General features: G+C 39.7%; 1 long non-coding RNA gene across 1 annotated transcript; it reads right to left on the bottom strand.

Moving 5' to 3' along the window:
• Nucleotides 1-2737: 2737 nt before the first annotated feature.
• Nucleotides 2738-18335, bottom strand: LOC147214059 (uncharacterized). Its single transcript, XR_015104452.1, has 4 exons — nucleotides 18254-18335; nucleotides 17407-17505; nucleotides 12711-12818; nucleotides 2738-3365 (listed from the first exon to the last, which is right to left on the bottom strand). It is a non-coding gene; the product is annotated as an uncharacterized LOC147214059 (long non-coding RNA).
• Nucleotides 18336-27010: the final 8675 nt, after the last annotated feature.

Below are 27010 nucleotides of genomic sequence, written 5' to 3'. Positions count from 1 at the left end.
AGGTGATTTTCTGAACGCTATGAAAACTACACGCGGTGTCTTTTCAAATGGAAAATAAAAATAATAGCATGACTTTTTAAAAGAAGTTTTCAGCAAAACTTTGTAAATAGTAGCCGAGACATGGACATAAAATGGTTTGACACGAACAGTTTAGTTTCTGTTTTATACGACGGTTCAGTATTCTGGTCATTTTCCGAACAACCAAACTTCATACATTAAAACTACCTTATTTTTCTCAGTTTATTCGGCAAACAGAATTTCAGGGTGTTTTTTGCTGCTTGTAACACAAAGTGTCACATTAAGGTTTTTTCACTGGAAAAGGATTAAATTAAAACAGCAATTTGTGTCACTTGTATTTGATTACTTTATTTTTATAACATCCATATTCTTAAGCTTACTTAAGATGATCATCAGTGTGTAGACCAAGACAGATAAGAATATATACTTGTGCAAAATGGAGCATTATCTTGAAATTACTCCCTATTCCTAATTTTGAAAAAGGAAAAATTTACACTATTGGGAAATTCAATATGTTAATACATCAAAATCTAAACCATGTCTTGAATTTGGTGACCTGTTTACAAGAAAGTGCACAATTTTTTAGCAGTGCCAAACAACTACTGGAAGCTGGCGGGTCAAGTGTTACCTCATATAACATTTTCTAAACAACTTTAATTAAAGTTTTGACTTTTGACAGAACAACCTGCTGTCTCAGCAGCACTGAGTCTTTTGTGCTGAGTGTAAGACTACGTATCAAATAATGTGTTGGTTTGAGTTTTGCTCATGAAATGTTAAGTCTTCTGTCCTTGCATGAGCTCATATACCGAGATATCGTTATATGTGAATGATACATTACGTACATAGCTGGACAAGATCAAATGCACGTCACTAATGCCTGGATAGTATTGATAGATTATTTTGTTCTCATTGTCTTATGGTTTTATGCAGGAAAAATTGTACAACTTGAGAAAAACTCATATGAGATATGCAATATTCACCCTGCATAATCATGAATAGGTGCTACTGTACAGAGGTTTTTAAACCTTTCCATTCTCCCTCATACGAGTAACAATGATGTGGTCCACAGCCCAGAGTAGATGTTTCTCGGAGGCCTGCGGTCTGTAAGCAGCAATTTTGTGTGTGTATATGTGTGTGTGTGTGTGTGTGTGTGTGTGTGTGTGTGTGTGTGTGGTTTAATGATGCTGCCAGCTGTGGCTCCTAAATGTGTAAGGTCTATCATGAGAGGCAGAATGGTCTGGGTCTTAGGGTCATTGTTATTATTTCAAACAGTGATGTCCATGATGCTTTTTACATGAATAATGATTTTAACAAACCCCTTGACATCATTCAATAAGTTCCTTATTCACTGATGATTTTTTTAAAATTTGCACAAATGAAATAAAAATCAGGGACACATCTTTTGACGGGAAATACATCATTCTTACAGTTAAAGCGGAAGTGAAAATGTCATACATACTGGGAATTGCAATCGATATGTCTCCATGGAACCATTATTTTCCACATTTGCTGTTCATATTTATTATCATTATGGTCACTGTAATGTTGTGTTGGTCAGAAACTACGGAAAAAGCGGCAGAGGGAAAAAAACAATTAAAGTACTAGCTGAATTTGGTTCTGTGTATCTAGACTCTGAACTCTGCTAGAGATTAGAAAATTAAAGATATTCCCGTATATGAGGATGATAGATTTTCGACTTATATTTGCAACACAATTACATGAAGAAATCCCTGTCATTGAAAAGGACTGAAACTTTTGTTGTTTTTTTTTTTCCCGTAGTGTCATTTGTCCTCATGTGTTGAGCATTTGAATAGGCCAGTGTTCTGGTTGTTATCCTGTGGGTGTTTCTGCCAACATCATCTGTTTTACATGCTTTGTGTCACTTATATTTTCAGAACTCCCCAAAATTCCATCCTTGAAAAAACACTGGCCAACAAATGTTGGCATCGATGGAAACAATATCATTAAATGAGGTTGCTGTAAAGTGTGTGGCTCAGATGAAGCCAGTCAGGATGACCCGCAAGTGCGCTCTATGTAATTGATCACATGATTGTGCTTGTCAGACATCACCTCTGGCAAACCTGGCCATAAATTGGCGCGTCACACCGAACCTCAAAGCACTGCAGGAACAACTGAGGCTGGAATACAGACACCTCACCAGGTCCTGTACTGGCCACTGGTTTGAAAAAAAAAATATATATGTATCTATATATAAAACAAAAAGGCCACAGACAATTTAAATGATGACAAGTCCAATCTAATCCCATGAGAGCATGTGAGATTGTATGCTAACAGGTGGTTTATCAATCCCCTGCTGACATCCAAATCCAAACAATCAAAAGGTCACTAGAAACAAAAAAAAAACAACAAAGCAAAACAGAAAATGTAGGTCTTCATTAAGTCTTTCTCTACGAAAGCAAGAATTCATCAGGATTTAAATATTGAAAATGAACGACTTCTCTGGAATTATGGTCAATTCTTACATCCTTTAAAAGACAGGCCACTTAAAATCAAACTTGAATTTTACTGATAACTTATTTCAACAACAAATATAAATAAATGAAAAAAATATAAAACAGGAATATAAATTCCCCAAAACTTTGTCATCAAGTTTTTCTTCATTTATTTTCAGGGTGACTTGAATGGGAACTGTGACCTTCTGGTTGAGCGCAGGAGTCTGCAAAGAAAAGCAGACCCTTCTCTAAAACTGCTCGGCCATTAGTGGACTTAAATGGGTTGACAGATTTCAAGCCAAATTACAACTGTTCAGTCTGCTGGTAGTCAGACAGCGTTTTCTTCACGTCCCTCATTCTCTCTGGGATGAATTCAGATTCAGCTCTCCATTCAGAGCACGTACCCTACTTGTGATTACGGTTTCATTATTAGCTCATTTATAGGTGGATGATGAAGAGGTGGTAGCAGAGACACGGGGAGAAGGGTGAATAAATAATAATGGGAGAGTGAAAGTGCGCGGGAGTGTGCATAAGTATGTGTGAACACTGGTGCGGGTGAGCCATATGCTGCAAAACGGTAGCCCAGAGGGGGCGAGAGACCGAGAAAGATGGAGTGGCGAGCGCAAAGAGAGGGAAAAAATGAGAGGAAGATTGTGTGTATTAGAACAAGAGGGAAAAACGCAGGGAGATAAAGAGTGCGCTAGCATGAGAGAGATACATTTCGGACTAGATTGAGCGGAGCGGAGCCGTCAGATTGCTGTGCGTCAAATATGGTAGGTGAAGCCTAAGATACTTGGGCAATTGCCCACTCCTCCCTCCATCAGTAGTTCTCAACCCCTTCCTGCGGAGTGGTATTGACTGCATCCAATCACCGGTGGCTGTTTCCATTCTTCTCTGCAGGAGAAGAGGAGACAAAGCAACACAACATGGATTTTACTTACAGCAGCTGAGGAAAGTGGAAAAAATGCATTAGTAACTGGAAAGCTGTCTCTTTCTGTCCTGTACACTCCCTTGCTCTTCTACTCTGTAGGAAACATAGTAGTTTTTTTCACATATACACATCAAATAGCTCCTTCCACCCCCTCATTCACCATACACACACACACAGACATATACACACACAAACACACTCACATGCACCTCTAAAAGAGGCCCAAAGCACTGCAGTGCTCTCTGTAGTTCATTCCCAGGAGGAGCCCAGATTGGAAGAGGGCATAAACAAAGCCAGGTACAGCAGTCCATCATTTCCACTCACACTCTTTCTCCATCTCTTTGTCTCACTTACAAAAACATACAAAACATTCAAAATACACACACAAACGCATGCATGTGCACGCACAGTTGTGCACAAATGCTAGTGTGTGCACTCACACACACACTCACACACACACACACACACACACACGCACACACACACACACACACACACACACAGACATACAGACAATTATCTATCTACATATTTACAGAAAACTCAGACATACAGTAATATTGGCTTACATAGACAAATGTAGACACATACACAGACATAGACACACACATACACTAACACACACACACACACACGCGCACACACACACACACACACACACACACACACACACACACACACACACACACACACACACACACACACACCTCTGAGCTCAGCTGTGTGGAATGAGGCCACTTTGAAGTGCTTAAAAACGTCCTCCCTCCATCTCCACCACTATCCGCTCCCCGCGGGATGTCTTCTGTGGCATAAAATACCTCTCTCACACACACACACACACACACACACACACACACACACACACACACACACACAGACACATACACACCTACAGACACACACACACACACACACACACACAAACATACAAAGATGCACTTGCTTGCTTGTGGACACACACACACACACACACACACACACACACACACACACACACACACACACACACACATAATTTTGGTCTAAATCACATTTGTGTGCATGAATATAAACATACATCACACAAAGAACAGCGTCATGTGTGCTCACAGCCCTGACATCATCTAGATCTGATTATATAGTATCTGACAGGGAACACACACACAACCACACACACACACAAACACACACATAACTTTTTTCAGCTTTGCCTATATGATGACGAACATGTGTTGTTGCGCTACGGTGGGAAAAGAGGAATCAGTTGACAGCGAGGAACTGAGAGATGCAATGAAAATAATTAATGATTGTGTTGTTATCATGTCATAACTTGTTACATTATTTAAATAATCAACAGTAATATTTATTTCCACTGATAGGGCCTGTGTTATTTCGGAATACCCATCATAAAATGATTTATCAATGGATACTTTATTTGGTCTAACGTACCTGCAGCTGCCAACGCAGTAATTTCAATTGAAATGAAACCGTCCAATTTTTTGGAAAGATGAAAAGGAGACTTCTAAATATTTCCCTTGGATATAACAGAGAATATAGCATCAAGGGATTTAGTCCATATTCTCTATCTTTCTGAATTCAACTTCTGAGAGAAACTGTCCCAATTATAATTTAAAATCAGAGTATAATGATCTCTGTTTTCCTTTCTCAATGCAGTTATTTATATTTTCTGAAAAATGATCAGCTCACTACGAGAGTAATGAGTATCAAATCAAATTTAAATCTCATTTTGGCAATCTTGTAAATATATCACACAGACTTCTTGTGTCATTTTATTCAAGATTATTCAAACAGGGCTGGATTAGTCTGGATGATGTCCATTAAAAGAGGATTAGGAGAAATCAGTCTCCCAATAAACAAGATGATTGATCCCTGCTGGGGTAAAGAAAAGAATTGTCAGTATTAAATGCCCCCTATTACCTCTTAACCCTGGTGGTATGAAAAATTGCTTTTCTTTGCATCTTCGGAGAATAGAATCACCCCAACTCAGGTTGTCCTTTGTCAATTGTTATTGAAATGGAAGCATTGTGATTTTGTGTTATTAATTTATGTTTACGCCACTTGTTCTTCACACCATGTTTTGGTGCAAAAACAGTGATGCATCAACTTGAGAGGAAGATTTAGATTTTATTATTGCCTCATTAAGCTTCACATGAGATTATTGACATGCCCTGCACAACTATTATGTGGTACATGGGCTGATTTAGTATGAAAATCTTTATAGTAAATATATTATTTTATTTTAATTTTTATTTGAAACACCCAAAGACAAATCTTCAACATGACAATCAACTTGTTTCACCAAATTTTTGGTTCCCTTTTGACTTATCGGGAACTAAATAACTGGCAATTCGTGCTTAATGCGTGATTTAACTGCACAGTGCTGCCTGTGAATGTTTTTTTCGCTTTGAGTAAAGTTACAGATCACCTCACACCTCCTTTCCACCGCTCAGTCACGAGCTCCAAATCCCAGTTTTTAAACTATCTCAGAATCACTGTAGGAATCGGTGATCCCGTCTGCCAGATCAGATCAGATGAGATCACCAGCTCGTGTCTGCGTAGCGGTATGGCACTACCTACCGCTCTGAGAGTACATCTGAGCTCCCAGAGTTTAGCAGTGAGCTCAAGGTCGGAACCCTGCAGCCTCTCTCTGTCAGTTAGAGAGAGAAGTCGATGCACAGTAAGGAAAGCCTGTCAAGCGGAGACACTCCTGCGGGCGGCAGCTCTGTCTGTCGGAGATTGAACGACAGGGAAAGGCAGACTTATGTAAATGTACAGAAGCCTGATCACTAATGGAATCGTTTCTATTTATTACAGCTGACACATTCAGGTATATGATTGGTGTTTAACCAAATTTATGAGCCAAAAAGTGAAAATGAACCACATAAAAATAAAATATTATGTCGTTATTCTTAGTGTTCTGTGCTGATCTCACTTCACCTGAAAAATAAATAGATACATGGAAATTCTTACATGAGCTCAAAGTGCCTAGCACCTGGTGGAAAAGCTAAAAAAATGTGCTGATAACATGTATAGAAAGGACTACAACATATTTCAATATTCAAAATAGACTCTTGGCCATCTTAGCATGTCCCACTTGCGTGGTTGTTGAAAGGCTGTCAGAAAAAGAATCAGTAACATTGGATGTTCAAAACATGACGGTGTCATTCAAAAGATCTAAATCCATTTGTATTCATGAACAGATCTAAATTAGCAAATTAAAAGCAGAAATGCACCGTGTGCTCTTCGCCAAACACTCAGACGGTTACATTCAAGAACGTTTTCCATTTTTAGTCACATGTTATATTGCCCAGATGTGTGAATGAGGGAGTAAGTGGTTGTATATCTAATTGTTCCCTGTGATCAGCCGGTCCACTTGAAATATGACATTGACCATTTATGTGTATCTGCAAATTAAACCAGCACAATTATTGACGTATGCCTGTGGAGGTTCTCAGTCATCCAGGCAAAGTTTAATTCTGGTCAAATTCTTCTTCTCATGGCAACTGTACTTGATATTCTTCCCTGAAGATGTTTCACTTCTCATCCTAGAGGTAAAATGTCTTATTTATTTGTAATTATGGACATATTTGTTTTTTTAGCTACCAATATCTTGCTGCAAAACCACTGGGGAATAACGTTGGGGTATCTTTAGTTTATGTCAACTGATAATACCTAAATTTCAGATTAGCGAGGTGGCCTGCGCCCACCGTCCAATACAAAAAGAGTGCAAACGGGAATAAAGTGAATGAAATCAAGACACTATTTCTCAAATAGAAAAACAAGATTTTTTTTAATGGTTTAAACATAAAAGAGCCCCGACTGTGCACTGCGGCACACGAGTGTTCATTAAGTCGCCCTGGCTGGCTGGGTTATTATATTGTCTTTCCTTTTTGTATTTCTCTTTCATCAAACACCACCATTGTTCTCATACAGAAAGGGAAAAGATGCATTCTGTGGAATGTTGCTATGTTTCTGAGTCTTCTATGCATCGCGTGTAGCATCCTAAGTGAATCAGTGTAACATTAGAAATTTATCATATCTAATTTTTGTTATGTATTAAATATCAAATCGATATGAGTTGGAAAACCATTTGCGAGCAGGTGTATAAAAAAAATGTGTAATACATGTCAGATGCCACATACTCAGTTTCTTTTTTAACCTAAAAGGAATCGGCAGCAGAAGTCAGATTTATTAGTGCTTGTGATATTCATGTTGTACTCGATTCTACTTAAAACCGGATATGATACACTGGATAGGAGTTAAAGAAAATGATTTTCACAAGGTCATATTTACTCATTTATTACAATCATTTCTTGTATTCCATTCTTTCCATTCATTTACTTTATAATCATACTGTGGTAGACTATTACCATAAAAATCCTTTATACATATTTCATAAGAGGTTGTCTGGGGTGCTCATTTTAATAGGTCTGGCCATTTTTTAATGAATGGTTATTTTGTTGTGAGCAGAGTAAGATTATATGGTCTATCTGCAGAGTCGGTTTTGTTTTTGAAGGTGAGAACACAGTAATGCTCTTGTTCTGTGATGTATTTAGGAACCGGAGCGGAAAAAAACCAAAACAATCCAAAACAGAACTTGAGGTTTATAAGCAGCCCCGGCTATAACCGTCCCGTTTTTCCATGTACTCCACAGGTAGTTTTGCCTGTTTACACACAACATATACCCTGATGGGGCAGCGTGAGTGCCAAACCACCTGACCGACTGGTCACTCCAGTTTAGCTTTTGGAATCTCACTCGGTTTAAAATGTACAACGCTGCCCTGATTTGGATCACGGCCATTTGCACTGTGCTTAACTCTCCCTCTCCGGCACGCACATTTTTGTCCCAGTGAGCGAGCAGAGGTCGATACTACATGCTCTAATCCTAGCCCACAGGCACCCGCCACACATGGCCCCCAAATCTAATTTTGCCGCGGGCAATTTTTTTCGGGAGCCGTGTCGGTCAGTCCAGGCACCACCAAGCCTCCATTTCACAGGTATTCTCTCCTGTATTGACTGAATGGGTTCTGCCTCCATAATAAAGGTAATTTAGTGCTGTGATTTAGTGCCACGGAACATTATATCCAAGATAGGCTCTTTCCAATCCTAATGTAACATTTTAGCCGCAATTTTGGGATACTTACGCCTCTCCTTCAATCCCTGAACCAGACTGTCACCTCCTCCCAAAACCCCCTGGAGGAGCACTCAAACAGCCCCTTGAGACCACTGATTTACAGGATCATCTTCCCGTGTTTGTGTATGTATGAGTGTAGAGTGGTTTGTAGATTGCTGAGGGTTGTAGACTGATTTGGTTTTGTTCAGCAGAGAGGATTTGCACCACAGCAAAGCTTTAGCTCTTTTTAAGTCTCCGTCTCCCTTGATTTTTCTCTCACTCGGCTACTCTTTTCAATAGGGACGGGGAAGTAATTAACAGCTACTTAAATGCCCTTGATGGATTTTGTGGACAGAGGGGAGAGGGGGAAGGGGCAGCGCGATGAAAGATGTGCTCTATCCTCTAAAGCTCATTCTGATGCTCGGAGAGTTAAATTTTGCCCGAGCAAATTTCTGAGACTTGTTAAAATTTACGTCGTGTGATGAAACATTATTCAGTAATGGAGCGGAATAATGCAAGTTGCTGCTAATGCACTATGAAAACCTTTTTGCATTTTTTCCCGCTGACATTGATTACAAGACATTTTCAACTCCCTCTCACTGCTCAACATAGACTACCCTTTCATTGTGAATTTAATGGTAAATTCTTCGTTGCCTTTCATTATAGATTTAATGGTGAATTATTTTTGTACATGCTTTTCTCATTCCCCAAGGCACTTCATCTATGTTGTTTACTCTGGCCGTCCTGCCCCTCAAATAAATCGCTCAAACATTTTAATGATTTCGACTCAAGCACAGAATAACTTCCCGTTGGCTTCGTCACACCGTGCAAGCAGCAACCAAATAAGGTTTTCCACAGTGCCTGGTGGAACATTGCCATCCACCAATCAAAAAACAGCGCTCTCTGCTAACGCGCTTCAGGTTTCTCGCTGGTGTTAACGGCTGTGTCATGTGTGTCAGGGCTGCCAGATCAAATGTCCTGTGTCTTGCGCAGTTATCAAACCAGACAATGGACCTCCTGCTGCAGGCAGAAAAAATGCCGTCTATCCAGAAAGCATTCATTTCCCTTCCCTGGCTAATCCGCCATCCCAAGAGAGACAAGCAGGAGGCTAATGAATACAGAGGAGGAAATGTGAATCTGCAAGATGCTGCTCCGCACCATCAAACACCGATGGTCTTATTACACACATCGTCTAGGTACATTTGTAGATGCATTAACACACCCACACACATACATTTTACATTGTTGATAATTGTAAATCATTTTTATGTGTGTTCTCTTCTGATTATTGTATCTATATGTATGTGTACACACACCCACACACACACAGACACACACACACACACACACACACACACGTCGTATATTTATTCAATAATTCAATATATATATATATATTCAATACAAAAACCTCTGACCAAATTAATTAACATTGTAATGGTGGTTGAATTTATCCCATCTGAGTTTTTTTTCTAATGAAGAATAATAATGAATTTTTTATTATGGTACATATATTTTAATAAATTATTGTATTACACATTGTTTTGCTTAAAATTAAAAAATCAGGCATAATGCTAAACGCACTGTGAAAGGACACACACAAGCACACACATGGTTTATTTGAAGGATTAGCAGTTAGATAAGTCCTATTATGAAAGAGTGTGATTACGGAACCAACATGGCTTACTTTACACACAGCTGGCTGTGTACTGGAGTGCTTGTATGCCAAGGTATGTGTGTATTTGAATGTGTGTGTGCGTATGGGTGTGTGTGTGTGTGTGTGTGTGTGTGTGTGTGTGTGTGTGTGTGTGTGTGTGTGTGTGTGTGTGTGTGTGTTGCATAACTGTTCCAAAAAAGTATTCACTGTCCATCAAACTAAGTAAACCCTATCCAGGAGCTCTAACATGAATGATTCATCCCTATTGTTAAAGACCTTGAATTTTTCTCTATATGGTTGCAGCAATTTTTTTGTCACACTGTCAACTAAATGTATGTACTTAAAATGTAAGTATTTATTTAAATATATTTTCAGTTATTCATACAATGCAAGATTCCAACAGTTGTCTTAAATCCTGCCATTTTGCAATATTACAATCAGGAAAAACAAGGAACAATACGTCTTTGCAAAGCTGTATTGGTCTTAGTTGTATAATGTTGTAGCTGGAACTTAAAACAAGGGCACTGGGGAACTTTCTGTGAGGAATTTGCATGTTCTTCCCGCGTCTTTGTGGGTTTCCTCCCACAGGAACATGCGGCAGGTTATCGGAAACATTTGAAAAATTGCCCAGATGTATGAATATGGTTTGTCTGTCTGTTGCGATCTGGCCCTGCGATTGACTGCCGACACGTCCGGGGTGCATCCCTTCCCTCGCCTGACGGCATTGGGATAGACTCCAGCATCCCCTGCGACCCTGAGTAGGATGAGAGGATGGAATGGATGGAACTAAAACTAGGCTTTGAGTACCAAAATAACAAACTTTGTTTAATTTCAAAGCTGGATCTCATACACTAGCCAAGGGCCGCAGCGACCACGAACAAACAATAGCTGTCTTCACTTATTGCCTGACAAAAAAAAAAAAATTGAGGGGGGGGCAAAGAAAAAAATAAATGTTTAGACTCTCCTCAAATGCTCCCATTTTCTTTGCTTATGCTTTTCAAAAATGAAAGCATAAGAGCAATAATGAGTGCAAATATTTGCCAATGTGAGGAACTTCAGTCTTTTAAATCAAAAATTTACAATTAAGTTAAACACATTTAAGAAAACGGTGCATTGTTTTAACTGAGTGATAGGAAATATGAATTTATTGTTGTAATGCTTCTAGTCCTACAACATTGACATATTCCCATTAATTTCTGTTCATCTGTTAATTCATGTCAGTTGTGACTGTTTGATATTCAGTAGTTTCAATGAGATGATTGCATTGTTATAAAGTGAATTAGCATAAAACTGAATGATTTGGTTTTGGAAGCACACTGACATAGCACTGCCACCCGTCTAAGTGCCAGTTTGCAGACTCTTTCCGTCAAGTGTGTGATAGGTTTGGATATAAATATCCACCGTTGCAGGGAGCATGACAGGGGGCCGATCGAAGGACTGCTGAAACTGTGGCCGTCCTCTATGCACACACTCACACATACCTTTTAGCTTCCCTTAAAAGCATTACCAAGGCCTTTTACACCCCACTAGGTCAATATATTGGCTTAAAGAAAGAGTTATCACTTCTATTTTGAAAACAACTGCTCGAGATTATCAACTGAGGAGGTCTGTGTATGTACGTATGTGTGTGTGTGTGTGTGTGTGTGTTTGTGTTTAAGTGCCAGAGCCATCTCAAGCTGAGGGACAGATGCCTTACCAACTGCCCTTCCCCTACATTGATCGCCTTAGCCTTAGGTTTTAATTAGCTAATCAGTGGAACATGGGCTTTTAAGTGTAGTGGAGAACGAAGCTAAAACTTGTAATCAATACCCATTAGATGGGCTGCCTCAGCTGTAACTGTGTCAGGAAGGCCACAAAGTGACAGCCATTGTATTCTAGGCTGTATTAAACAGCTATTAATGCTGTTTTGTTTTTTTTTTGTTTGTTTGTTTTAAGTAACCAATTAAAAAAAAAATCCATGCAAAATGTATTCATTTTCTTTGAATCTCTCATAAAGATTACTCTTAGCAAAAACTTATTTCCGAAAATTCAAAACAAAATTCTAATTTTTCCACGTCACTTCATATGTGAAACTCTGACATCAGATCACAGATGTTTTTTTTTTTAATCATGTTGAGTTTCAGCAACGATACTTCATCCATAAAGGACGTTTGTTTCCCCGTGAGCAAAATATCGTGAATCTGCTAAATTTCCTCGCCACTAGCCGCTGTGCATACTTGTCATACGATAAAAGTTAAAATGGTGTGACGTAGAATCAGGACACAGGCTGAGCATTCAGCAACTGCTGCAAATTGTTCGGTAAATAATATTTATCCACATTAGTGTGTGTGTCAGAGGTTATAGTGGCGATGAGTGCGCGTGCCAGTATGCTGTGATGACATGTGTACTTCGTGCGAGTATGTGTGTGAACACCCATGTGTGAAAAGGCCTAATTTATGAGCTTTCAAGGCATGTAAGCAGACCCACTGTGCGTGACTTTGCGCCATGTTTTTGTATATGCTTGCGGTATGTGAGTATCCTGGTGACATTCATGTTTACCTTGAGCTCAAGCCTAGGGGTGGCGCCTGAGTTTGGGTGATATCACACAAGTGGTTTTAGAGAACTGGGACATCAGCTGTTGTCAGGATTCACGGTCCAGCCCGCAGACTAAAAAAAAACAACAAAAACAACAAATACCTCAGACACAAGCAGGAAGGCAAATGAGAAAAACATAGAGCTATAGAGCGAGGGAATTAATTATTAGTAGATCTTGTAGATCAGGATCAGTTTATTGCTTTTAATGCTTGGAAAGATTAGGAAATGATGAGAATATATAATTAAAGGAAAAGAGGGTGTGTCAACAAGCGACTGCAGAATAACCAGGCGTTTATTTTTCCCTACCTGCTTGACACTTTCTTCTCCATGTCAACATTAGAAGGTGCCTGTCTCTGAAACAACACCCACATAGCCACAAGTGGCCTGTAATAACAATTTTAGTTTGATTTATCTTCACTATGATTATATGTTAGGAAAACAGAACTGATGCAACCCAGAGTAACTGTTTAGTCTCTCGCTGCTCAGTCGTCTCCATGGTGCCGACACAATTTTATTCAAGAATCCCAAACTGCCTATACTGGCCGTTTCAAACACAGAAAATGATATACTTTTCAAAGCCTCGAAAAGGCAGAAAATCCCTGTTTCAATGCGCCCTTGACCTAAAATGTTTAGTGATGTGAAATGATGTATTGATTCCATTTAAAGCCATTGTCCTTTACATAAGTCCAAGCGCCCTTAAAACCAGTTCTATAAACCATAACCAACAAGAGTTGAATACTATGAATGTCTCCACCCAATTTAATGCCAGGCCACCTCCAGGTTTTTGAGTTTAGTTGTGTTCAGCCTCTACAACACAGTGCGTCAAAGAGCTGTATATAAGAGCGATATATGGTTGTGTGATCACAAGAATCGCCGGCAAAACTGCAGTAATGACTTATTTACTGCTCAGGAAATTACACTGTCATGGGGGAATTTTGGGGTATGTGGTCAGGGTGTGTTTTTTTTTTTTTTCAGAGCAAACAAAACAAATAACGAATGGTGAAATAGGATAATTTAAGAACAGGAGCGGTACGTTTGAGCTTGCTCTAATGACTTTTGGATACAATTACAATATGATAAAAGATTGTGCTGTTATGGCAAGAGGGAGAGATGGAGAAAAAGAGAGAGATTGAGATCGAGAGGGGAAGAGAAAGGGAGGGAGAGAAAAACATGGTTGGTTTGTTTCTAATATTAAGAAATGGACTTCGGGTTAATTTATACATTTATAAAATTTATAAATTTCTAAAAACTCATGTACTCACAACATTCAATCACTCAAATGTCTTGCACTTGCTGTGTACCCATTCTCAGGTGCACAAATCAAGAGAATTAAAGGATTTGCATGTTTTTCTGATTTCTTCAGCGTGTCTTTTAAAGACAAAGTCATGTAAGCAAAGGTTTGCTCAGAGGAAATCTGCATTCCCCCCCCCCCCCCTAAATCTTAAGTGAAATGGAAAACAACATTTTCTTTTAAAACATGGCCCATGGAAGCATCAATTTAAGCAAATACCGGTAAGTCAATCAATACCCCGTGACAATTTTGTTGTTGTTTGGACACAAAGTCGAACAACAGGCCTTAGATTAGCACTTAGATACATTAGCACCTTGAATTATGTCTCAAAAACGGAAGACGTTTATCCTGGCAGATTAAACCTAACACACACACACAGAGGAGGGGAGAGCATCACAGAAGATAAACAAACTCGCAAGGAAAAATAGGGCACTCCCTGTGTGTTGATTCAGTCAATGGTTGGGTCAAGATTTTCCACAAATAATTGTACACATGGGCTGCACTTCTCCTGAGTTCACCTGTTTTGTTATTGAGGAGGGAAACTTCAAAAACAGCAATTCCATACAAACAGAGAGAGAGATGAAATCATAATCTATACCAAAGAAGTAGAGAACACTTTAGAATAAATTTGATTCAAGTTGTTTTGTCAAAGCACTAATGCTGTCACGACAAACAAATAAACAAACAAACCGTGGAGTGTGTGGTGTACTGTGAGTGTTTGGAAAAAAAAAAACCTGAATAATTTGATGATGAGTCGTTCATATCTAATTAAATGAGTGTGATTAAACAGGATTATAGTGACCAGATTCATTGTGAAGGGTATATGGCTGCAGTAAAGGCTTCCAGTAATTCCCTCCACATGTTCAAAGTACACTTGAAGCCAAAGTGGAAATGCCAGTTTTATTACTTGCTTTCTAACAGGCTAGGCCTTCTCATCTTAAGGCTTAATATAATAAAAATTCTTTCAGCTCAGATGGGAAGATTAATGTATTTGTTTTGATTAATAAGCACAAGTATAGTATGAGTGCATCGGTAGAACATCTGTGACCTGGAATCATTTTGGGAATTAATCTTGATGTACTCGCTCAAATTTATTTTCACCTGATTTAAACCCAATTATTACTCATTTTCATTCATTGAGAATTAGAAGAGATCATGATTTATTTCCTTTTACCGAAGAGGTGTCAAATAGATATTTGTCAGATAGACAAACTGTTTTTGTCAACAACAGTTTTTCAAACTGCTTTTCATCACAAGTTAATTAATCATAGAAGTGGATACTGCATAGCATGTAGACACGTTACCATGACAACAACAGCTTGCCATGTGGAAACATTCACATGCTGCATGCAACAAAACTGACATGAGGTGGCAACATATTATAAGAAAGTTTAGAACTAACTGGGATGGCTGAGGCTGCTGTCATCAGAATTGGTTGCCAAAATATTTTTTACAGCCCAAAAATTCCCTCCTGTTTTGCCATTATTTACAATTCATGTTTCCTATCTGCTGTTGACCGAGTTGACGGAAGTCGTATCTTTCAGCATGTCATGGTTGATGAATAGCTCAGTGAGATTAGTTGGATTTCCCCTGACAGGAGATAAACAAATCTATTATCTTGCCCTCTACTGCCCAGCCATCCTGTAAAGTTTTTATTATATCTGTGTGAGCCGGGTGAAGTAGGTATAGTGTACTTGTACATGGGACACAAAAACACTTGTACTAAAGTCAGTGTATTGCAGTGAATCAATTGAAAGTATGCTGTTGCATAAAAACACTGTCATTTTGAGAATGAAACAATTATTTCACCTTGTTAGATGCGGTATGTGTATTGTTAACGTATTAGATTGTGGTAGTGTGTGTAAAATATTAGCCTCAAATTTAGATAAGCGACCCAAATCCTTTTCAGATTGCAGTTGTGCACAAACTTAAATACACTGTAGCATATAATTAGTCTTGTGACAATAATCCACCCTATAGTAGTACCCAAGAAATGCACCCAAGAAATGTTTCCAATTGTATCACAACTATTTTTACGTCATGGAGATGTTTTTCAAAATATGATCAAAATCACAAAACCTTTGAAAACATTTTACCCGAATGCTCTGCAGCTTTTTGTTATTAGCAAAAAGCTTCTCGGCGATGTTTTTTTTTTAACCACAAAAAAATGTGTGTACTCCCAACATGAAGGCACATGCCATTCTCCATAGGGACAAATGTTGTATGCTAAACAGACACATCTGTCCCATAACTGAATCTTCTTCATCGGCTTATGCTCCACCCACTGACCAGGCCTCGTGAAGATTAGGTCTGGTAATTTGTGTAATCCTGCCTCCACTTAGAGTGGGTTTAAAAAAAAACCCTCTGCATTCATTCTGCTCATTACTGGATAACAATATCTCAAACGCAGCAACATATTTTTTTCCTAAATACATTTATCTAATTTCTAGATAAAGAATGGAATTAGATATAATGCAAGACAATCCCAGCTAGTTAGATCTTAGTAAGAGTGTTTGTGACAATAAAGTCCCTTTGCAAGAAACTAGTTCAATTTTGCAATGGCAATTTGTTTAGCATATCAAACACAGTGCTAATAGTATTTAATCAAGAAAATATTTATTCGATGATTCCGGGTTTAGCATTTTACTGCAATGCCCCCAAATTGCAGCAAAGCAAAAGTCGAATGGCAGAAAATATGTTTGATGTTTCTTTCACCGCAACATCCTGCTGGTGTGCACACTCCTCAATATGCCACATCATCCACCTGCCACGATAAATGAGATCACCAGCACTGTGCTGCTTTTCAAATTCACGGCTGCTTTTATGAGGTGGGATTTCATGGCCCTGAAAACTCTGGAGAATTTAATAATTTTTCCAATGCATAATACACGGTGGAATATGGCAATAAAAGAAAGAACAACACGAGTGTCCATTTTGGCATGACATTTGTTCAGTGAGGAAAGCCAAGTAGGGCATTTGTGTGTATATGAGTCTATTTGTTTGTGCCGGCACATGCGTTTGAGTGCGTGTGCGTACATGTCAGCGGAAGCTTGGGGTCATTCACTGCTATTTTATGATGACAGTGGAACAGAGAATACCACTATCAACTGTGGCGACTGTTAACGCAGACAAAGACACAGTGAAGGAGCATCCACACTTCAGAAAATGGAGCTTCGCTGTTGTCTGATTAGAAATATCATTTGCCGATTCAAGTATTTTCTAATATTTGATAGGATGAAGCTGAAGAAGCATGGGTTTCATGTGCTGTTTGAAGGAGAGATAATTTAGGATAATTTATGATAGGGAGGAAGTTCCCTTACCAGCAGCTGAAGCTAACAGGAATACAAGTACACAAATGATCACACTAACCTTACTCAAATCGGTAAGGTGAAGGCTTTCATCCAAAATGTCTGCGTTTTTTTTCTTGACTTTGCCTCCAAGTGATCAATCTCCTATGTCTTTCAGCCTCTGGAATACACAGGAATAGATGAAAAAGCAGTCGTCAGTGACACACACACACACACACACACACACACGACAAATGACCTTTCACACATATTCCAAATTTTGCTGCTGTGGGAGATATAATCGTTAAGTAAAGTGCGGTTCGCGGTGACATTAAGCAGTTGCACTTCATTGCTATAACTGTGACGGTTGTTATAAATTAGTATCATCATCATTTTTCATGGGGCTGATTATGATGTCATTTTTCACATTTGTATGTTCAAATGACTGCTATGGCACTTACTATTATTTCATGGCTCATTTGCATACGCGTGTGACGTGCGTGCATTTTCGCGTCTTTAAACGAAACAGACTCGACTTCCCAGCCGAGTGACTGAAATGGCCTGATAAATGGGGAGGTAATAAATAGCCCGAGCCCGTCACGAACAGCATGCAGACAGCCACGAACACGTTAAGGCACACATGCGCGCACACTTCATCTCACTCCGTCTCTGCCCCTGTGGCCAAAACGGCATCTGCTGCTCATGCTGATGTCATCTGGAGATAATAACCAGCCCCAGCGTGGCAGCGGGCCACAGCCAGAGCCTCAGCCCACCCCTCAATGCCGCCCCACCACCACCTCCCTCCTCCCCAAAACAACACATGTGCTTTCTAAAATCTGGCAACCCGCATCAGTAGGGTTTGGAAGAGCAAGAAAATGGTGCAGTCGAGGTGTTGAAGGTATGTAAAGTATAGCTGCCGGGCCGCTCACCTCGAGCAAACGTTTAACAAGTTCCCCTGCATGTGCTGGATATAGTTTTCTCTCCCGCCAGGAGCCCGACAGCCCTGAGCTCTTGTACAGCTGAGGGAGCAGCACTGGCAGCGGCTCTTGGGGGATATTTTACAAGCAATGAAGACTCTAAACAGCTGGCAAAGCCAACATGTAAACAAAGTGCTTCAATGAACACCGCACAGCTCTGGATGGTTGCCTTTGGGTGCAGATTGTGTGTCATTCGGAGTCAGTGTCCCGGTGTGTACGCACACAATGTGCTTATCATCCAGTCCCTTCTAGTCTTCTCACATAACAGCAGGTCTAAAGATTGATGTTATGTTCAGGTGCCATATTGATTTTTCCAGCATTTTACAATTTATTTACACTGCGCGACAAAATGATCAATAGGTTCTGAAACAAACTGAAACCATGTAATAAGGTTGTTCAGACATAAAACACAAACAAAATTCACGGCACTGTGCTGAAAACAAAAAAAAAAAAAAGATGGTCATGAGGATGGCTCATAAGACAGTTTCATCGTGATTTCCTTTCTGCTTTATCTCGGAGACGGCAAGACCACCTCCGAGTTTCCCTCAGCACTAAACAAAAGAAGCACTTTGGAGAGTGTTTGATGTGTTGCGTGTATATAATGCATCGGTTCTAATTAGTAAGGACCAGTGACACATGATATACATTTCCACGCGAAATAACCGCTTTCAACTATGTCATATTACAACATTGAGGCCTATATAAACCGTCTCTAGAGCGCAGTCAAACTGCCTGACGCAAGCGCCTTTGGGAAAACATCCGGTCGATTAGCGTTTGTTAAACACGCAATCATTTTCTGAAGCTCCTTCATTTATACCATTATACGAGAATTTAACATGACACTGTTAACGATTTTAGATCTTGTGCATTTTTCACATCATACTTTTTTTTAATGTTTTTGCCGGTTTTAGTAAACCTCATACTAACAAACATTTCTCCCAGTGCTCTGACTTTCTGCTACCGCAAAGCACGCACTCGGCACGCACTTGTCACACATGTGCGCACATGCACACACACACACAACATATTTCTAGTATGTTTTATGTGTACATAATGCACATAATGTACACTACCCACAAACCAAAGTGACATTGTGTTTCCACAAGTTGGGTCACCCTCGCTATGATTCACCTTGGCCCAGTCCTCTGTGGTTTTGTAAATTAATATGTGAACATGACTGGTACGGGGAGAATAGCAGCTCCTGACCCCAATGTGCTGAAAGGAGGAAGAAGAAGAAGAGAATAAGACCGAGGAATTTTGTTCCTTTGGACTGGTTATACTGCGCTGCGTTATAGGAGCTATTAACGGAGCTAACAGCTGTCAATCTGCCCATTTTGACTGCAGCGAGTGGGAGGACTCCCTGGCTCCCTGGACGGCCTCACCTATTGTCTTCCTGTGTTTTCCTCTCATTGATGCACTCAATTGTTTTTTACTCTATCTCTCTTTTTGGTTTATTTTATTCATTGTTATTTCCTTTCTCCATCAATCTCCATTTGCTGCTTTATCTCTGTATTTGGATCACTGTCTTTCATATTACCTCCTGTGTCTTGCTGTCTGTATCACTCTTCCCCTTGGTTTGCTTATCCGTCAGTCTCTGCCATCCCATAGATCCGTTTTTCTGTGGTGGGAAACCTTCTCCACAGCGTGTATTCTGGGAGAAAGAAGCTTGAAGACAAAGAAATCAAATTGTCTGCACGCATCTAATTCCCCCCGACATCCACTTCAGCCCGGCTGGCTTTACCCGCATCCTGGAGGGGAGAAGAGGGGGTGATAGGGGTGGGGTGGGGTTGCAGGGGGGAGCTGTATAGCTCTTCAGTGTGTGTGTGTGTGTGTGTGTGTGTGTGTGTGTGTGGGGGGGGGGGGTCAGTTGGCTGCGGGCTCATTCTGACTCCCTGTGTTTCTTGACGTGGATCAGCCCATTGCTCAGACCTCAACTCTGCATGAATTTCCAATACCTACACTCTCTCTCTCTCTCTCTCTCTCTCTCACACACACACACACACACACACACACACACACACACACACACACACACACACACACACACACACACGCATATTAACACAGTTATGTATTTATTACATCAACTGCACCAAATTCCTGCCAATATTTGTAAATACATTGTAAAGCAAATTGTTCAGATCTATCTACAATTCAGTGTTATGGTTTTTAATTTATAACACATATTAAGGGACTTGATTTCATTGTTCGACTCAAAATAAATCTACATAATTTTATGCAGTATTTTTATATACGTATACATATACATATACATATACATATACATGTACATATACATATACATATATATTTTTCATGCACAAAGCAAGCGTGATTCTTAGTGTCTGGTGGTTGGCCCGTTGGGGATTTTTCTGATTATGTAAAATTGGAAAACATCATCCATCTAAAAATTGTAAGACAATGCCTCAGCTTTTTTATAATATTAAAATAAACAATAGCAAATGAGTTGCGTCTAATCCTTAAATCAATGGTAATCATGTATCTCAAGAAAGGAAAAAGTCATTACATAATTTTCTGAGAGTGCTTTAGGAAAGGTCGGTGTCAGTCTTTTCCAAATGAAATCTGCAGAATGGATTGCAAGCCATAGTTTTGGTGAGAGGTATGATAGTATAACGTATAAAGAAATTAAATATTAACCTATTTTGTATCTGCTGTAAGCACTAACTGTTTAAGTACTGAATGAATCCCCAAATGCCCAACAGAGAATCTACTAGTATCTCAATAAACCTTCTTTTTGTGTCTGTCATAAATGTCTGCCTTTAGAAATGTTTCCCAACTCCCATATCTTTGGATTCCTCCAGGCACTGAGGACAGATTCTAACACTTCAATCCAGAGGCTCCACAATGGGGTCGGTCGCAAAACAGTTGACACCTTCTTTGAGACAAATCCCATGAAATGAGGTAATAATAGGAGACCTCCAGTCTCGTCATTATCTGTGGTTCACTGTGAGTAAATGACATCATTATCAGGAGGTATTGATTGTCCTCTAGCTGGGTGACAGCAGGTCAGCTAATAGATGTTGGTTATTTCTACATTTATAGACTGGAAAGAATCTCAGACCAACACATTAGCACTTGGGTGGAAATAAGCAGTAAACTACGCGATGTGATTATCGACCTAAATTATTGACCATTTCTGCAAAGAATTTCTGCATAGATGAAAGTATCTCTGGCTGCGTAACAGTGGTCACTACTGATAACCCTTCATTAAATAATCATAAGTATTACCTTCTAACTCACACACAGCGTTCTGTCATCTGTTCAGGCCTGCAAATTTATGAACACCTATTTAAGGCAAATCTTTACCTATGTGTTTAATCTTGATGTGTTATTTGTCATTGTGATAATAGAAGGTGAGCATCTCTCTCTCTCTCTCACACACACACACACTCACACACACTCACACACACTCACACACACTCACACACACTCACACACACTCACACACACTCTCTCTCTGTCTTTTCCAGTCCCCATTAATTTGAGTTGCAGAGATGAAAGTGATAATGTCTGGGTGTGGTCCAGTAAGTCATTATCATACCCTTATGACTTCTCAATGTGACTTGGAAAAAGAAGACCGTAATATGAACATTAAAATAGTATTCACACAGAATTGTGTCTGAAAGGGTTAGATTCAGTTGAGTTTGTTTTCTTGTACAACCTTAAAATTAGTGATGACCACGAAACAAGCTATTTTACAGTAATAGTGAAATCATTTTCAGATAATTTGCATGGATTTATTGGTAGGATGCGGTTCAGTCTGTTGCTCGATAAAGACCGGGCCCAATTAGAATTTTGGTTGTAAAAGCTCAATACTCTCCTCACATATTGGGTGATTTATAGTCCTTTATTTTTTTCATGATCCTCCACCTTTTTCCCTCCACTGTTTTCGCAAATCCTCCAAAATCGAATAGTTCTGCCAAGCGTTCAGGCCAGCGCTGCAGTGACTGTGACCCTTGTTTTTGTGTGCGTCCCGACCCCCACTGACCTCCGGGCACAATGACTCCTCTCACTGCCGGCAACAACTTTCACCGTCAGACACAGGCTGGAAAGGAAGGAAACAGCAGACTTGGGAGGGGGTAAGAGAAAAAAGAAAGGGAATGAGGTTTATATTTGCAGTATAATGTTTCCGACGTGTTGTGGAAACTGTGACGCCCATGAAGCGGAAGGTGTTTCTCAGAGGATGGGGTTCATATTGAGTGACTGTGCAGCTGATTTAGAGGAGCCACCAAGAAAAGGCTGTCAGTGATGGTGGACCCACAGTGGGTAATAATATCAGCCCTTTTTTTCTTCCTAAATACTCAAACTACTGCAACTGTGTTTTATTGGATGTTAGTCATGGGATTCTTCTAACATTTCCCAAATTGTTGGATGAATACTTGCGTCATAAACATCTCAATCTACAGTCGTCACAAACTGTATTATAAATTGGCCAAAATAATCCACTTTCCTTGCTTCGTCTACAATTGATGTGAAATTCGGATTTGAGTCAAATCTATAAATACAGCTCCAAGAACTCCACCCTTTTCTGTCATCGTTAGATATTTCCCATAAATTACCACTTGGCTCTTTTTATGGTGTGCTTCTTAAAAGCCATTTATCAAACAAGGTGGAGATGATAATGATGAGCTGCTCACGTATCAATTCTTAAAAATACCAAAACTAGCGGACATTTTACTGATGGGTCTATAATTACGAACAAAGTCACACCCAGCTTTGGACACGGGCTCCCTTATAGATGTATTTCAGTAAAAGTAGATACAGCCCTTAGAAACGGTTGGGTTGACAGACAGACAGACAGACCAAAGATGCTGCAATAGAAAACAGTACAATGTTTCTGGCATCACAGTAAAATGTACAAACACACACTTTCGGATCAAATGATGACAAGTGGCACAATAATCTTTATCTTGTTTTAAAATTAATGTAAATGATCTTGTTACTGAAGAGAATCAAGATGAAAATTGTAGAAACTGCCTGCTTTGCTACGGTAAAGGACTCGCACGCTCTTTGCAATTTCCATGTGGGTTCCAAGACTGTCCGTCTGTTTTTCTTTCCCCCTTTTATTTTTAATGTTTCCAGGTCAGTCTGGCTTTACCGCTTTCCTCCACAATCGGGGCAAACAGCAACTGTCTTTTCAGAGCCTTGTTGACCTTGAAACCCTTGAGTAACAATGAATTTGTGTCCAATTATCAGTTAATTTCCATACATTTGCACTTTCTCAAATGTTCTTTTCATCAACCTTAGTCAATTGTTTATTCCAGCGACTGTCCTTAGTTTTATTCAAAAAAACACAAAAACAAATTTGTCAGTATATTCCGGTAAATATTCTAAAGGCATACTCAGACGTTTGTAGGTCAGCATTTGTGACGAGATCAGAAAGACAATATCATATTTAAAATCTAGATTGATATTCGAGACTTGAAGAAGAAATGAAGAAGTCCAAATTTAGGAATGATGTTTTAACTTGATTTTTCAGTACTTTTTTTTTTTTTTTTGTTACTGATTGTGTTAATCTTTACCTTGAAGATTTTTGGAGAAGTTTCATTCCTGATCTATCCACTCAAGACTATTTTGATATTTGCGGTTTTAATCTCTTTTTCTTTCCTTCGGGCTTTTACTCAAAAGATCAGGGCTGTGGTTAAATTGTAATTGTTCAGTGATGATTAATCACCAGTAAAATCCAGCCAGAAACCAGCCTTACGTGATGTCTGTATAAATGCATCAGTTACCTTTTTGTGACATATTACTGGTCATCATCTTGTCACCTTTTTCTTGTAGCTCTGTGGTTAAAGATAATGGTAAACGTTCGGTATCAAAAAAGGCTTTTTGCAATAATACTGCAATACCTCTGACCACAAGAGTTGGATAGCATGTTGATTCTGCTGTTCAATGGGAAAGAATTTCTGACAGAGAAAGGCTACAGCCACGTGCAACCTACACGCTCGCTTCTGTCCAACAACCACAACAACCAAGGTGATAGACAATGATTCATCGGCACAAAATAAATATTAATACATTGACGAGTCATGCAGCTATCTTTATTTCATTTGAATTTATCTTGCTATCATTTATAGACAAGACATTTACCCTGTGTAGATCCGATAACCTCGTGATAAATATCCTAATCATGTGTAACATACAAACAACCGCTTTGAAAATGTAAGTTTTTTGTTCTTTATTTAGACATGTGTCGTGAAAAGCAGCTATGTAATATGCATAGCTTTATTCAGGATTTTCGTGTAGTGCCCCTCTTTGGTTTGATCTGTATTTTTTGAGCATAAATGGAAAAGAGGAGCCAACTAATGAATAATTGATGTAAGGAAAAAAAAAAAAGAAATCCCTCAGATAATCATCACCAATGCTTTACCCTTGCTCATATCTTAAAATCCCATTGAATTGAATTTTCTTTTAGCACATTGCTCTGGTAGGAAATATATCTTGGTGTATGATACGCTTACAGAATCAAACGGCTGGCAGACAAAAGCTGTGAAATAAACAGAAAGACGACATGCATCTCCCTCATGTGTATGTTGAAGCCAACAGAGGTTGTTGCTGTTCTAAATGAATACCAATGTTTCTGTCTATATCGATGTGTATAAACCAACCTTTGGCAGAGCATCAAAACATGACCCGTCAGTCTTAGTGGCTATAGCTGTTCATACAGGTGAAAATAAGGTGAAATACATGATTGACCGATAATCAATTTAAATAACTATTTCTATTACATCGGGGTTAGCGCTTGGACATCAAAGCACGAAGGACTCTGGTTCAATTCTGACAAGGGGAACTTTCTGTGTGGAGTTTGCATGTTCTGCGTGGGTTCCTCTGGTTTCCTCCAGTCCAAAAAACATGCAGCAGGCTACTCGGAAAAATTTGGGAAAATTGAGTGAGTAAATGGTTATAAGTCTGTATATGTGGCCCCGCGATTAACCGGCGACCGGTTTAGGATGTGACCCGCCACCCGCCCAACGGCAGCTGGGTCGGCGGCAGCGTCCACCGTCACCCTGCGTGCGGGATAAGTGGAAGAAGATGGATGGATGGAATATAAATTTAACTAATTACTCCTCATATCGTAAAGGCCTCACATTCATGTGTTTTCATTCACTCTGGCTCAAGGCTTTAAGGCTATTGATGTGGTCATATTTCATGGGATGGATGGGAAAGATTCACATTTTGGATTTGTTAAGTGTTCAGATGATTGCACAACCCGGATAGCTTATATTTCTGAAGAGTTTTTATTAATTTGCACTGACACTGTTTGACATGCCAGTTCAATCTGGGTTCAATTACAGTGAAAAACAGACCTTTGTTGATGTGAGACATTCATGTTTGCTTGGATTTTTGGCTCTCCCTTTGTAATCATAAGCCTTGAATTCAGGATACACTGACTTATGGGCCATGAAAAGGCATCAGCTGATTTTCACCTCATTGACCACCAGAAAATTTCTCATGCAGCCGCCGTTTGGAGAGTAGCCGAATTCGGAACGAATAAGTGAAACCATCTGTGTAGGTGGACTATGTGTGAGCTGGTGTAGGAGAAAGGTGTTTATTGCTTACCAATAGCGAGAGGAAAGGAAAAAAATGAACTGATTCTCTTGGTCGAAAAGGAAAGCAAAAAGAAAACATGCCGTGCGGTAAAATGCAAAAATCCAGCAACCGTGCATATTTTAGGTCTTAGTCAACTGGAGCCATATAGAACATAAGCCATTTGCAGATTGTAAATCTTACACAGGACAGAAAGTAACATATGGGGACAGACAGAGAGAGAGTGCACGGTCTGAATGATTTGTGAGTCTAAATAAGTCTTCTTTGCTAAAAATTGAACCACTATTAATTAAACGGCAGCTGTTCTTACAAACAATTTTGCAGATAAACACTGTCTATTTTAATCCAGAGAGCTTATCCTCAAACTGGTTATAATGCCAGTGAGTGGAGAAAACGAGTTTAATCTGGCCCTGCAGTGCAGTATGCTGTGTGTGTGTCCGTGTGTGTCCGTGTGTGTGTGTGTGTCTGCGTGTGTTTTTGGGGAAGGGGGGCAGGGGGGGTGAAAGAAGAGGGAGCCAGAGTTGATGAGCATAATCATTTTTCTTTTAGAACCCCGACCTTTCTCTCTTTTCTCTCTCTTTTCTCCAGCCAACCGAGGTTTCCCTCTTCTCTCGCTCTCCCTCTGCCCATGTCACTGTCTATAATACACTCCGACAAGACACAAATCATTGGAATGGTTTCCCAGCAACAGGAGGGAGGGTTTGGGGTTTTGGACCCCGATGGAGCCAGAAATGTTTTCCAGGAGAGGAAACTGAATCAGTGTAAGTCTTCAAAAATCCTGAGATCTAGTCAATAATCACATCATAAAAAAAAAAAGCGGCGTTGCAGAGGGGAAGATGGTGTAGGGAACGCCGCTTGTCCTTACTTTCCGCTGCCGCACAGGAAATGCAAAGGTAAGAACAAGGGCTGGAAAACGGCCAAAGAAACAGCATGACAGTCTGATAAAACACAGAGGAGCCTCAGGCTTGTGGTCGGATCAAACCGTCCTCCAAAACATCTCCCAGCTCTCCCTGCTCTCAACAGCAACCATGTTTTCCTTTTCCAACCACTCCCTCTTACTGACATTCACTTCTCTCTGCTGTCCCCCTGTGACAGAACCAGCTCACAGCACAGTTTTTGTCATAAAATGATCAAATCCAT

Source organism: Fistularia commersonii, chromosome 35 (genome assembly GCF_037954325.1).
Source record: "Fistularia commersonii isolate RoL2024-O1a breed Wild chromosome 35, RoL_Fcom_v1.0, whole genome shotgun sequence".
In the NCBI taxonomy this organism is placed as follows: Eukaryota; Metazoa; Chordata; class Actinopteri; order Syngnathiformes; family Fistulariidae; genus Fistularia; species Fistularia commersonii.
This window is presented reverse-complemented; position numbering and strand designations above follow the sequence as displayed.